General features: G+C 37.0%; 1 long non-coding RNA gene across 1 annotated transcript; it reads left to right on the top strand.

Moving 5' to 3' along the window:
* Window positions 1–326: 326 nt before the first annotated feature.
* Window positions 327–11,893, top strand: LOC147858544 (uncharacterized). The gene is made up of 4 exons (XR_015530550.1): window positions 327–654; window positions 10,878–10,949; window positions 11,174–11,219; window positions 11,621–11,893. It is a non-coding gene; the product is annotated as an uncharacterized LOC147858544 (long non-coding RNA).
* The last annotated feature ends 3,805 nt before the right edge of the window (window positions 11,894–15,698 follow it).

Below are 15,698 nucleotides of genomic sequence, written 5' to 3' on the forward strand. Positions count from 1 at the left end.
ACTATGGTATCTAGTAAATTAAGAGATACGTATGGAGTCATAGTATGAAGCATACATACCATTCGTGCAATCACATTTTCTATCATTCTTATCATTCGCGTAAGAAAAACACCCTCGAAGTATGGCAAATACCATACTTTTGCACTCATTATTTATTATAAGGTAAATTTTTTTCAGGTAAGAAAGTTAAGGTAAAAACTGTAAAAAAAGAAGTATGTTTTAATAACATATGCATTCGTTTTCATACGTATGAACACGAATATTACGTACTATGTATGGAGTAATAGAGGAGAGAAAAGGCACTACGAAGATTATCATAGAAAACCAGAAAAAAATCACATGGAGTCAAATCGATTATATGGACACTTCTGTCAGTTTGTTGCTTCATAAGGATGTGAAAATTTCGAGTTCTCTATAGTGTTATTGTTCTTTCTTTCTTACCACGTCCTGGAATCCCGCCCTCTTTCCTCATCAGAGAGTGGGGTCCGATAGGGGTTCATCACCATCACCATCACCATCACCATCACCATCACCATCACCATCACCATCACCGTCGTCGTTATCATCATTGTCGACATGGTCATCGTTTTCAGGATACCTCTCAGATCGATCCTTTCTTGATTGAGGCTATCAATTGTCGTAACTGTTTCACAAGTAAGTAGTTTGTTTCTAACTTCTTTTAGTATTATGTTCAATCCCAGTGTTTCTAAATATTCCGCAGAAGTAGCTTGGAGGTTCTCCGTAGTTTCATATTTAGGTTTCCATCCTTTCTCTGATGGCGTAAGCGCTTTGCAGTCAACATTTCTCATTCCGATCTTAATCTTAGGGTTTTTTGACTTATGTATCACGAAATAAGCAGTTTGCAATTAACGTCTTGTAATCTCATGCTAAAAGCTTAGGTATTTACGCTGGTGTTCACGAAATAATCACTTTGCAGTTAACTTCTTTAAACCTTATGTGAAAATATTAGGATTTTTAGACTTACTCTCATTCAATAAGCAGTTCTCGGTCAAACTTCTTTTAATATTAGGAATTTTATACTTACTTTCATTAAGTAAGAAGTAAGAAGTAAGAAGTTAAGGTGAAACTAGTGTCAATCTTATGCCAGGTAGCAAGTTAGCGTTTTGCAGTTTTTTGTTAGTTTCTAGGATTTCGAGGTTCTCTGATGAGGCCAACTTTCTTCAATACAATGGTAGATTCTAAGGTTTGAACTGATTCTCATGAAGTAAGCAGTTCACACTTCAACTTTGTGCCGTCCTATTTTAAATTCTATGGCTTTGGTGTACGTTGATGAAGTAGGGTATACTGGAGAATGCATTTTTCTGTAGCTGAATGTCCATGTCTTTCTTTATTAAGTAAACTGAAGCTGGTAAGAATCTTCAAGTTAATATTATTCAATTAATTTTTACGTATGGTTAGCACATACCTTGCAAATGGAACCTTCTTTTGTTCTTTCTATATGTAGTCGAGGGTGTTCCTCTGTATTTGTTGAATAAAGGTAACATGAAAGACTTTTATGCTTCCTTCTTGTTGTAGATGATTGCTCTTGCATATCGTTGTGGAAGTTCCTAGATAGTATCACTATGCAAGAGCAATCATCTGCATAAAAGTCTTTCATGTTACCTTTATTCAACAAACAAATGCTTATTAGGTTACTAGGGTCTCTCTGTGTAAAGTTATGCATCCTTGATGATGAGGCTAAAATGGCTGAAGATTGAATTTCTCACTGCTAATTATAAAATTACTGCAGTGTTGTTCTTGTAGAAGTGTGACTGACATTATGATCTTTTGGTGTCAATGTCTTAAAATTTTCTTGAGCTGTGTTGGTTGGAAATCATTAGATATCATTTTATCCTACAGATTCAAGTGTCCTCTCTCTTAGGTAAAGAGGGATGTTTGACGGATCAGCTATTGAGAGATGACGTTCAGCAAACAGGACTGTAGTAGAGATGAGAGTAGAGACACGCAGATCTTTGGTGTACCCAACCGCCTTGATTGGTACACAAGAAAAAAAAAGGTTATTACATTAGTTAACCTTACAAAGAAAGTGGTGTGTTCACATTATAAAAGGAGGTGTCCTGTCCAGGTGAACAATGTGTTCATATATACGAATAATTACCTAATTTGTGAACTACGGGCCTTTACACCTAACAACCTCCCACTTAAAGGTCCGATGTGAACATTCAAGTAACTCCCACTAACTGTATGCAATGCTCATGTTGAGCTTTGCCAAGACTTTTAGTGAGAATATCTGCAGGATTATCCTGTGTTTTGATCTTGGTCAATGTGACTAGACCATCCTCCAAAACTTGACTGATAAAGTGATGTCGCACATAAATGTGTTTGGTGCGCGAATGAAACATGGCATTCTTAGCCAGATACACAGCACTCTGGCTATCACATCCTAACACAGGAGTATTAACAGACATGCCAAGATCTTCACCAAGTTTGCTGAGCCATATAGCTTCCTTTGAAGCTTCTGTAGCTGAAATATATTCAGCTTCAGTAGTACTCAGTGCTACAATCTTTTGCAATTTGGAGCACCAAGACATTGCTCCACCAGCAATTGTAAATATATACCCGCTAGTAGACTTACGTGTATCCAAGTCACCTGCCATGTCTGCATCACAATATCCCTGCAAATTTAATGCACCCTTCCCATAGCATAAACATTTTCTCTGTGTACCTTTAAGATACCTGAAAACACACTTGACAGCCTCCCAATGTGCTTTCCTGGGATTAGACATATAGCGACTAACAACTCCCACTGCATAAGCAATATCTGGACGAGTAGCTACCATAGCATATATTAGAGAACCACATGCTGATGCATAAGGAATTCCCTTCATAGCATTGATTTTCATCTCATCCTTTGGACAATCAGCCTTGCTGAGTTTAAGATATGACGGCAAAGGAACTCCAAGGGACTTTGCTTCTGCCATATTAAATCTGTTAAGCACTTTTTCAATGTACTTTTCTTGTGACAAAAACAACAATTTGTCTTTTCTGTTTCTATTGATTCTCATGCCCAAAATATGCTCTGCATTTCCCAAATCTTTCATAGAGAAGACCAATTTCAGTTGATCTTTTAGAGCATCAAGACTAGTCTTTCTTTTCCCAGCTAGCAACATATCATCCACATATAGAACAAGTATGATAGGACTGTCATCGATATCCTTTTTCGTGTATAAACAATGATCTGCATAGCTACGATCAAAGCCTTGAGAAAGCATAAAAGTATCAAACTTCTTATACCACTGTCGTGGTGCTTGTTTTAGGGCATACAAGCTACGTTTTAGTTTGCATACCAAATGCTCCTTGTTAGAGACTACAAAATCCTCAGGTTGTTTCATGTAGATCTCTTCATCAATATCACCATGCAAAAAAGCGGTCTTTACATCCATTTGGTACAACTCCAAATTAAGCATTGCAGTGAGAGCAAATAGCACACGAAGTGTGGTCATCTTCACAACAGGAGAGAAGACCTCTTGGAAGTCAATACCTTCCTTCTGTGCATAACCCTTGGCAACTAATCTTGCCTTGTATTTTGGTTTCCCTTCAATTTCCTTTACCTTATAAACCCACTTATTTGGAAGAGCTTTCCTTCCTTGAGGTAAGGACACAAGATCCCATGTATCATTTGCATATAAAGATTTTATTTCTTCTTGCATTGCAAGCTCCCACTTACTGCTAAGTTCACATGACATTGCCTCCTTATAAGTAAGAGGTTCACCCTCATCTGACAGCATGACATAATGCAAAGAGGGGTCATATCTATATACCTGCCTCCTTGAACGATTAGACCTACGTACCCAATGATCAGTATTTTCTGGGATTGGTTCTAAATCTGGAGGAATATCATTTTCAGCACTTTCTGGCTGTTGCGAACCATGTCCAGCATGTCGTTCGACATCTATATTTTGTTCTTCAGTACCTTCATCTCGTTGACCAATACTTTCATGAGCATCTCTGTGCTGTCCAACTTCTTCTGGCTCAAAGATAACCGGTTGACCATCATATTCAACCTTTGGTATAGCATCATGAGGTTTATTTTCAGATTTTGTGAATGGCTGTAATTGCTGAAATGTAACGCTCTTAGAGTTCCCAACAGAGGAACAAGCATTTTTCAGCAATTTTTCTTCATTAAAAACATCCCGGCTGCGTACAATTTTTCTGGACTGAGGTAACCAAATCCTATAGCCCATTTCACCTTCATCACCATAGCCCATAAAAATGCCCATGGTGGACTTAGCATCGAGCTTATTTCTCAGCTCACTTCTAATGTGTACAAACGCATCACAACCGAAAATTCGTAAATGGTCATATGAGGCTGGTTTGCCAGACCAAACCTCCTCAGGGATTCCATTTTTTAAGGACTTGTTGGGAGAACGATTACATATATGAACCGCGGTTTTTAATGCTTCTCCCCAAAATTCATGAGGGAGATTAGCTGTGGACAGCATGCATCGTACTCGCTCACACACGGTCCTATTATACCTTTCTGCCACCCCATTTGATGAAGGGTTATATGGAGCTGTAAGCTCTCTTTTAATACCATGTAAGTCACAATAAGACTTAAATTCTGCAGATGTAAACTCACCCCCATTATCTGTTCTGAGACATTTCAGTTTTGTCCCTTTTTGAGTAGTCACAAATGCATGAAAAGATTTAGATGCATCAAATGCATCACCTTTTCTTTTCATCAAGTACACCCAAATCTTCCTAGAATGATCATCGATAAAGGAAATAAAATATGCAGCACCGCCCAAGGATTTTATAGGCATGCTACATACATCAGAATGCACCAAATCTAGCACATTTGGTTTATGAGAGATACTAGAATAATAAGAATTTCTCACTTGTTTGCCAAATAGACAATCATTACAAAAAGCTGTAACATCAAATCTTTTGAAAGCAGAAAGGACTTCAAGTCCTTTTTGGCTCATATGTCCTAATCTCTTATGCCAAAGCTGTAAACGAGAGTCGAATTCAGCAATAGCAAGAAACTTTCCAGGTAAAGCTTTGCATTGCAAACAGTACAGAGTGCCCTTTTTGCAACCTTTCACCATAACCATAGATTCTTTCTTTAGTTTCCATAATCCACCACCGAATAATGTGGTGTAACCATGCAAATCCATCTGTCCTATAGATAGCAAACTTTTCTTTATGCCAGGTACATACCTAACATCTTTGAGCACAAGCTCTTGACCATTATCTAAAGACAAGTGTATGGTTCCAATACCATCAATATTGCAAGCACTATTGTTACCAAGATAAACTTTTCCATAACTGCCTGCATCAAATGTGGTAAAGCACTCCAAACATGGAGTAACATGAAAAGAAGCCCCATAGTCTACTATCCATGTTTGTGTCAATCCATCTTCGATTGACAATAAAGCATCAATAACATTTGTTTTGGTGATTTGCATGTCTTGAACATGAGCTATAAAGGCATCACCTGTAATACAAAGTACATCACCATCTTCACCAGATAGGTCTTCAATGATAACATTTGAAGCCATATTAGCTTTCTCTGTTGTATTAAACTTATCCTCTTTGTTTTTCTTCTCTCCTACATTCTTCTTCCTTTCTAGTTCCATCTTCCAATATCTACAATCAGGTTTCTTATGACCTTTACGGCCACAATGATAGCATGTGATATCTTGTTGTTTTCCTTTCCCTCTACTCTTACTTCTATTTCTTTGTCCTACATTTGGGTTCCTCTTATCATATCTCCCCCTAATATTGTATGCTGAACCACTACCTTCTCCACTAGATTGTCTTCTAATCTCTTCACTGAGAATAGAGCCCCGCACACCATCGAAGGTCAAGGTGGGGCTATTAGATAGTGAAACAATTAATGTTTCCCACGAATTCGGTAAAGTCATAAGTAGGAAGATAGCTTTGAGCTTGTCATCAAAAGCTGGTAATCCTGAATCTTGTAGTTGGGAGAGAGTACCTGTGAATAACGATAGATGCTCTGTTGCACCTTTCGACTCATCAAGCCTCATATTGACAAGTTTTCTCATCAAATGCACCTGATTCACAGGAGTAGTATTCTCGTAAGTTTTCTTAAGTTTCTCCCAAACTTGATGGCAGTAGTCAAGCCCTTTACATCTACAAGAATTTCATCAGAAACAGCCATTTTAATATATGTAATGGCTTTCTTATTCAGAGTGTTCCAAGCATCATTTTCCATGCTCTCTGGTTTCTTTTCTACAAGAGCATCTTCACAATCTCTTAGAAAGAGGATGCCCAGCATACGCTCTTTCCACAATTCGAAACCTTTTCCATCAAATCTCTTGATTTCAAAGAGGTTTTTCACTTCAGCTGAAGTGGAGGCCATTGCTCCCAAGATTTATGACAGATGCCTTCAGAAATTGAGCAGAATACCAATAGGAAAGGGTCTGACACATTTTTTATTTTTTATTATTTTTACTTTTTAAATCTGTGTTTTCTGCTGATTCTGAATCTAAAGAAAAACAGCAAAGTAGAGGAAAGAGATTTGGCTCTGATACCAGTTAAAGGTAAAGAGGGATGTTTGACGGATCAGCTATTGAGAGATGACGTTCAGCAAACAGGACTGTAGTAGAGATGAGAGTAGAGACACGCAGATCTTTGGTGTACCCAACCGCCTTGATTGGTACACAAGAAAAAAAAAAGGTTATTATATTAGTTAACCTTACAAAGAAAGTGGTGTGTTCACATTATAAAAGGAGGTGTCTTGTCCAGGTGAACAATGTGTTCACATATACGAATAATTACCTAATTTGTGAACTACGGGCCTTTACACCTAACAATCCTGACAGTATTGCTAATTGCATATTTTCAGACATAATTTTATACGAGTGTCTTTTAGTCTTATTTATTCTCTTCTTCCTCCCTATTTTCCTTCTTTGTTTGATTCCTTTCTCTCTCCCTTCTCTTCACGTTTCTTCTCCTCTTCTCATACATCTCGTTCTTCTACATTTCTATACCCATAACAAGCCCCAATATACAATTATTTAATTTTGTTTATTTTTACTGTGATTAATGTTGATCCCTTCCTCAAGTACTCTTAGGTTCTTGCATTGTAGCATTTCAATCTAGTGGCAAAACTAATGGATGTAGCAACTGCTTTAATCTCCTTCTTCTTCTTTTGATCTCCTCAAAATCATGCTCCACCAACAGGAACTTGATCTTGTTATCTCTTGATACCTCTATCTCTGATTGTTTCCAGGTTCAACAATGTCATAATAATCATTGCATATATGCGCATATTAGGGTAGAGAACTTTTCTTATGGAACATCCCAATTCATGTTTTCCTCACTTTGGTGGTTCAGGATTTACCCCTACCATGTATATATTTAAGGACTTCATTTTATTATTTGAAGAAAGATATAAGACTACAGAAGAAGAACATCACTTGATTCTATTATTTGAAGAAAGATGGAATCTTAGAGAAGACAGAAGCCAACGATACTGTTGCTTCCTACCAAATCCCTATCTCCAATATATCCTTGAGGTACTTAATAGCATGATCAAATTTTTGCGCCACAACGGTTGAGTAGCAATCGGCCACAACGGTTCAAACTGAAACAATTCAAACCAAATCATTAGAGAGATTTCCAAGCTCAAACCAAATGGTTCAAGAGGTTTATTAACCGTTCAGCCGTTAAGCTTTACTTTCCGTTTTGCATTCATTTGTATAATGGAATATTATGCTTGCTTTCTATAGAGAGCACTCGTGGCACCATTCTGGTATCTTCGTATGTCTTAAATAATGAAGATGGCTGGCTTAGAACATGCTAGTGTAAACAACATTATTTTGGTGGAGCCACAAGGATTGCTTCTAGTGCTGTCCACCCAGTTTGCTGCCATGCCACCCAAAATCAACCCAACCACAAATAAAAAGATAAAGTGGAGGCTGCAAAAATCAATGCATTTGATCAAGTTGGAGACGGCACGAGGAATATAGATTTTTTGAAGTTCCTGTAGTAGTGCATGATGAAGAGTCACATGTGCAACCGGCACAAGAGGGGGCTAATGGATCAGAGCATTGATGAAGTGGTGGCACAATTGGCAGAGCTTCCCATGGTTAGGGCATGGGTGGTGGAGCAACATGACCACAAGTGTACTAATATTGCCACCAAGAAGGGCAATGTATGCGAGAGTATAAAGAGGAGGATTGGGGTTGAGAGAAGTATCAAAGATGGTGGCAGCATTGCACCGTGAGCTGGCAGAATCAATTAAAAAGAAGGCACTGCTCATTGTTGTAATATGTCGGAGAATGAGCTCTGGTTTCTGTGTCAATGCTTCCTAGATGTTTTTGACTTGTTTTCCACTGTCATAATCTCTGGAAGAGGTGTTTATCTCCCATCACTCCACTTCCTAAGCATCATCATGTGACGTGTTTCTTATCACACCAATTCCTAAACATCGTCATTCAATGTGTTGTCATACAGTTCGTGCTCGATGTGTCGAACCACTGGGGCTTTGTATGAGGAGAGTTCATAACGAAAAGGGAGAGAGATGAGCATGGACAAAGCTTTATTGTATTGAGAAAAAACGTTTTTACCAAAGTTACAATGCACGATGGCCTGAACCTTCGTGCATTGTACTCCGGCCTGAACCTTCGATGTCAATTTTGAGAGAAAAGACCCTTCGTGTAGATGATCTATCTTGATTTGTTGATTACTTGGTCGATCAATCGTTTGACTGATGCCTTGATGGTTCCCTTCCTTCCCTTTATATAGGTGCTATCATGCATATGATGTATGTGCCGGATCTTCTGCAGATATTTCGTTGTTAGGCAATATTTGGCTTGTGAAGGGTACATGGTTTTTTCCCAATGCGATGCCTGTCGAAGCAATGGTGTTTGTCTTATTTCCCTAAACCGTCCCTCTACTAGGGCTTCAATTTGCTTCTGTGTTGGGGCACAATTGTCTTCTCTGTTTTCCCTGCCCTCGTTGACCACAGAAATAAAATTTCAAATTTCAAATTTCTCCTCTCACACCACAGGTTTTAGGAGGAAAAGTGTTAGTAATGTATATGATATCACATTAAAAAGATGATTTTCCTTTGAGCATGAGCATAAGAAAATATCAATTTCTTCTCAATCACACAACGGAAAAGAAGAGAAAAAGGTATGCTCTTGTTCTTCATTTCAAAATTAGGGAGTTTGGTATCTCATTACTTAGATATTATATGATTTATTGTCCATAAGAGACCTGTACAATTGATCAGACGGGGCCAAGCCCATGGTGAGGATCAAAACTGGTTTCTCTTAATTTTATAACGTTGATGCTATGGTGTAAACCACCAAACCAACAGAGAAAGAGAGAAAGATATATTAACATCTATTAGAGGCCAAAATCGATGTATGAGACAAGTCAAATATGGGTGAATTCATGTCATCCATACTGAAATAAAAATACACTCAATTTTCATGATCTCAATCATGTGGTGGGATGAGTTTTGAGATAATATACAAGCATGGAGTGCATAACTAATATGTATGAGAACAGTGGACACTGGACTTCGTATCTGAGGTTGATTGGTGTATAGAAATGAGGTTATCATGAAGTTTAACAAGTTGTGATTGTCATGGCATCCTGCATGCGTCTAAAAGGTTTGGTTCCCGATATTTTTAATCTTGAACAGGACATGGCCAAACTGTCATGGGCCAGCCGTCTCCATTGTTTTTAGAATGTTGCCGAGTCCATGTAGAGGGTGGCATACTTCTCTTTGTTTCGGTTGAAAGCTGGGCCCTTACACATATATGAAATCGGTTCCTTAAACTTTTTAGCTAATTTGAAGGTTTCTCTTCTAGATTTCCTCAAGTAGGCAAGTTTGTTCCACATTTGGAAATGCCTCATTCAAAATGATTGGATTTATCCCATACTCGAATCAGAAAATTGCATGAGGTATCGAAGTCCTTTTTTCCTCTTAATCATGTAGTATATCATCATCATAGAATGTAATAAACGTGTACGTGCAAGTGCAAGCATACAAACGTTTGCAAACGAATACGTTTGAAAAGGGAAAAATACGTGTTCCTTTATTATTATTAGAAATTAGCTAACCCTCGTGGTAAGTTGTTGTGCTACTATAGCCAATGTCTTGAGTTCGAATCCAAATTTTTCCTTCTCCCTCCCTCTCTCTAGTGTCATGTCATAGTAAAATTTTATGTTAGTGTCATGTTTTTTTCATATTCTCGAATATGTATATGTTTTATGAGTTTTTGAACGTTTGATTATAATTTATAATGACATATTTTGATTCAATCTCTACTGTTCATACTCATTTTTTTGTAAAGATCTAAAGTGAAGAAATTGATACCTTCACTAGTTGCAAGATGAGAACATCGATAATTGCAAGATGATCTCATCATCAATACACTTATGTCTTTGAATTTTTTGATTTTTATGTTTGTGCTTTCTAATGTTTAGTAGTTAATTCCTAAGTGTTGAACTTTCAATTGTGTTGACATTTGATTCAAACAAATATAATATAGACCATAGTCATTTTTTGAAATTCCAATCTTTATTTTTTTTCCAACTTATAAATCGAATCCAACTTTGAGATGATTCACCATATACGTTTGATTGAATCATTCTCGAATGCGAATGCACGTATGGTACATATGGTTCATTCTATGATCATCATCATATCAATGTAGGATATCACTCACACTTAGTCTATGTTGAGTTGGTTTTGTTGACACGAAAGAGTCTATAGTCGTTCTTTCCAAGGTTATAGTAGAAAAGGACCCGTTTCAATCATTGCTTGATGGAGAAGAAAATAGTTGTTTGAAGGTATTAAAAGTTAGATATATGAAAACATTGATACTTCATTCTTTTAGCAATGAAATGGACTTGTTGTTTGGATGATGCAGGTGAGCTGTAACGATTAAGAGTTAAAGTGGGAAAAGATTTAGGAAGAATATCCTGAATCAAAATTTGGTTTGGTAACAAAATTTATCTTTTAATAGTTATGTAGTAATGAGTAATGCACAATCCTGTGATGGGGTGTTCATATCTTACCCACACACACCATATCATAGGTACTAACGTCTATTAAAGATTGTTGATTTAATATTGGCTTTAAATGTGGCAATAATGTTTTGAATGTCTACTACTTGAAGTAAAGCAAGTAACTTTGACATTGCCTTGTGTTTTCCCCTTGTACCAGGGATAATTGTGACAGTAAAAGAGAACTTGATATCCTACATGGCTGTGTATGTCCTCTCTATCTTTTTAAAACGTATTTTTATTCTGCTATAGTATGTATTTTTGGAAAGTAATTCAGCACACATACAAAAACTTCTAGGATTGAAAATGCATTAAAACTAAGTAAGAAAATCTATTTTTTGTCTATGTTGTAATTGCCGAGTGAAAATGATCCTGAATGGTTTACTATTAATGACCTTGCCCAATGCCCCCACTAGTTAACTGTGTCTTTGCAATGTTGTTTTATACCACAACTATTTTTACTGCCATTGATATAATGTATATATTTTACTTAGTGTTGTCTAAAGTTCTATGAGACAAGAAGATCTCTACAAAATTCTATTTTTTAAAATTCAAAAGGAATGTGATAACATAAATAATGCTCCTAGTCTGTTTCCAAAATTGTCAGGGTTGCATCTGCACCTGGGAAAGTACTGCTTACAGCTGCATATTTAGTTCTGGAACGGCCAAATGTGGGCATGGTTCTCTCAATATTTCAATATTGTTCTCAATTATTTGTCTTAAAACAAGTGACACCAAATATATTGTTGGATTATTGAAACACAATTTGAAAGCATTGCCTCAAACTTTATGGGTATGTGTTCTAATACAATGGTCGTTTTGTAATGGTAACTCTGCCAAATTATTTGCAAGACTTTAATGTTCAAGTTTGGATTTGGTTAACACGCTATCTGTATCAATCTAAAAGGTAAAACTACTCTCTAATAGTCAACCTTAACATAAACTTTTCATGGCTATAATGTTCATAAACTTTTCAAGGCTATAATGTTCAAGTTTGGATTTGGGTAACGCACATGCTATTTGAATCAATCAAAAAGGTAAAACTACTCTCTACTAGTCAACCTTTAACATAAACTTTTTAGACTAGGCTTCCTAAATATTAAAAAATTCAATACTTGTCCTTAATGATCACAATATTAGATTAAGTACTATTAAACACCCACATGCATGTGGGCAAGCAGGCATACATGCATATTATTTGAATGCTTTATTGTAAACTGACAAAATGCATAGTGAGCCATGTAATTGTGGTAATTAATGCCATTAACATTGGTTGTCTAAAAATGCTCATGTTATTAATAAACTTTAATGTGAAACCAATGCCATTAACTATGGCCACATAAACATGCTCCCAACAACAATAAACTTTTATGCTTCATTAATCACAATATCCCTTTGCGATGAAGCAATACTATTTATGTTTTCCCTGCTATTTTGGTGTAACAATACTACTTAAATGAATATTCACAAAGCGCACTACTGCATACCCCCACCCTCCCCTAAAATAAATATTTAAAGAAAATTAAATTGTTTTACGTTGATATTGAAGTAAAACTTTATTTCAAAGTCTTGTTGTGTTATACATCATGTCGTATGAACTTTGTTGAAACAAAGGTATGAATGGTCTTTAGAATGTGTTCATTTTTACATTAGAACTATTTGAGCTAATATAAAGGTTGGTTTTGTGCTCACAATCATCCGAAGTACTCATCAATGAGAACAACCTACAATTGTAAATATCACTCTCTTAACAGGATAGTAAAGTACTTAGTACTTCCATTTTTTAATCTAAAGAGCTAGTTGCTTAGAATTATTTTGGTATTGAATTATTTAATATGGACAAGTATTGAATTATTTGGCATTTTCATTCATAATGAATGTGTAACAATTGATGACTATTGCCTTATAAAACACACTAACGTTTAGACCAAACATTGTGATCAATTAGCGTGGATTCCATACAATTAGGTTTAAACACAAGTGCCATATGAAATGCATTAAATATTTGGCAAATGTGTTTTGGTCACTTTAACTTATCACATCACCTATCTCATCTTCTAAACTTGGAGTTGTTCCTCCAAGTTGTATATGTTGATCCCACTGTGGATTCGGGTAAACTTTGATGTATTCTATTTGCTAACTAATGCAAAATAGTGTTTTTTTATAGGAAAAAAAAAACAATGTATTTGTACATGATGTTCTCATGTAACCTAAACTTAAATATTCATTCCATTTATACAATACGAAACATAATCATCAAGTATTCCTTTGTGGCATCCAATGTGTGTTTAAATTGTTCAAAAAGAGCCCATATGTGTGCATCTAGAACCAAGTAATAGTGCAATGAATTGAAAGGAGCAAGATTAGGTGAGAAGTCATCAAAGAGGCGTAACTATAGTAAGCGCAAAGTGTGGTTATTATTTGGTTTTTGGACATTTGCCCATCAAAAGACTATGAAACATAAACAAAACATTCAACTTGTAGCCTAGAAGAATATCATATATCTTAAAGTTTAAGCAAAATTGTGCCAAATCTTCGAAACAAGTTTGTTTAGTGTCATGAAAGAGAAGCATCAACAAAAGATTGTTTCGTACAATAAACTATGATACCTCAACAATGGTGTCCAATCATTTGATTATCGAGGAAGATAGGGAGCAATAGTCTATAGTGTGTGCGGCTTAGTCGTCGAAGACCACTTAAGTGGATAAGGCTTTTTTTCGAATTATAATACCATATTTGGGTAGATACACATCATCCTTTACATAATCACAAAAAAACACCCGAGTATGGCCACTTGCTTGGTATAGTGATCGAGATTAAAGTTTGTCCCTTTGTGATGGTGACTAGCTCCAATGAAGCTATTTGAGTTTGTGCTTAGTATAGGGCCCTAATGATCTATACACAAATCATTTGGTGTTGACGATCTCATTGGATGTGGAGCATCTACTTACTTTAAGTTTTAATGGACAAAAAGAAGAGGTGAACCATACACGTAGCTATACTTAAAAGCCTAGATAAAGACGACATTGCATGTTTGATAATATCACGAAGTGTAGTGTAGCCCTACATAAAAGAGATAAATTGTTTGAGGATGGGAGTAGCCATCCACCCATTGATGTATCAAGACAAAAGTGTAAAAAGTAAAAAAGAGAGGAGATTCAATAAAATGGAATACTGCCCCCCTAAAGAACACAAGAGGTGTACACTTCCGAGGTTTTTTAAGGAGTTAGGCGAATGAGCTTAATGTTGGATTCTATTGTCCATTTGTAATGAAATTAATTAATGTTGTGTCCCTCCTAGGTGTTAGCAAGCCACCCAAAGGGGTGTGTGTGTGTGTGTGTGTGTGTGTGTGTGTGGTTGTGTGTGACACAAGCTTCACGGAAACCATGAATCATCTCATGCCTACAAATAGAGATATTTCCCCCCATGTTTTTTCAACAAAACTAGGTCACAACTTGTGTGCTTCCCTCCCTCTCTCTCTCTCTCTCTCCCCCCATGAGATTCTAACATAGTTGCTCTTGATGCAATTAATTTGCGTGTTTCCAATAATGGTATCTATCAGAATTCCCAAGAGTCTTATAATGCACAAGTAGGTTTAGGTGGGTCATAAGGTGGCTCTTGGATCGGCTTAAGATTACACAAGGGCTTTCTTTTATAAGCAATATTAGGGTTAGGGTTTTGTCAGTAGCAGCAACCTAAGGGCTTTGACCAGATGTTGGTTTTATATGATGTGGTTAGGGTTAGGTGGTTGGTTTAGGGGGTAGGGATTCATAGGGCTTTCGTCAGATATTGGGTGTTTTTTCATCATAGTTTAGGGTTGAGGTTAGGGTGGAGATTAAAAGGATTTTCTGAAGTTAAGAGGTGATCAGGATGTGAAGCTAATGGCCATCATCTTCACCATGTCTAGTGTCCTCCTCCTCCTCCTATTCTTCTTCTTCTTGACCCACAATGAGCATGGTAATAACAAAAGACTTGACCTTTTCCTCATCTTGAACTCCCTCATCCTCATCCTCTTTGCCTCCTCACATTTCCACAAACAAGAGAAAACTCATCACCATACCACCAAGGAGGAACCCTTTACCAACTCCATTGACCATGGTAACCTTTTCATCCCTCAAGACTTTCTCCATAATGAACCACCCTATGATTCTCTTGACACCACTAATGACGGACTTCGTCGTGTTCACACCAACAATGATGTCGATGATCAATGCACCCGTGATAATAATTACGCCAACAACGACAATGAGCTTCCCACCCATGGTTATCATGACGCTATGGACATTGTCCTACCACCGGTTGTTGATAGCCATGCTCAATACTCCCAGGCCCATAACACCTCCCTTGGTTCCGTCCTACCATTCACGGGTAAGGATCATGTTAATTGTGCCCCACTTGTTGTCACCCTGCCATTAGCAAGTAATGACCATGCTAATCATGCCGATATTGGCTCCACCCCAGCATTAGTAGGTAATGGCCATGTTAATCACTTCCAAAGTCATGGGAATATCGGCACTTTCTTGCTATTAGCACCTCATCCCAACAATATCAATAGAATAATCCTACCATCAATGGCTAATCAGGTTGCTGATCCTAACAATCTTGGTTCCATGGTGTTAGAGGATGAGGGTATGGTGATATCGGAAGAAATGCCTCAAGAACAAATGCCATCATTGTGCTTAAAA

Source organism: Azolla caroliniana, unplaced genomic scaffold (genome assembly GCF_043228905.1).
Source record: "Azolla caroliniana isolate FFs.n. ecotype wild unplaced genomic scaffold, voAzoCaro1.0.p SCAF_11, whole genome shotgun sequence".
Lineage (NCBI taxonomy): Eukaryota > Viridiplantae > Streptophyta > Polypodiopsida > Salviniales > Salviniaceae > Azolla > Azolla caroliniana.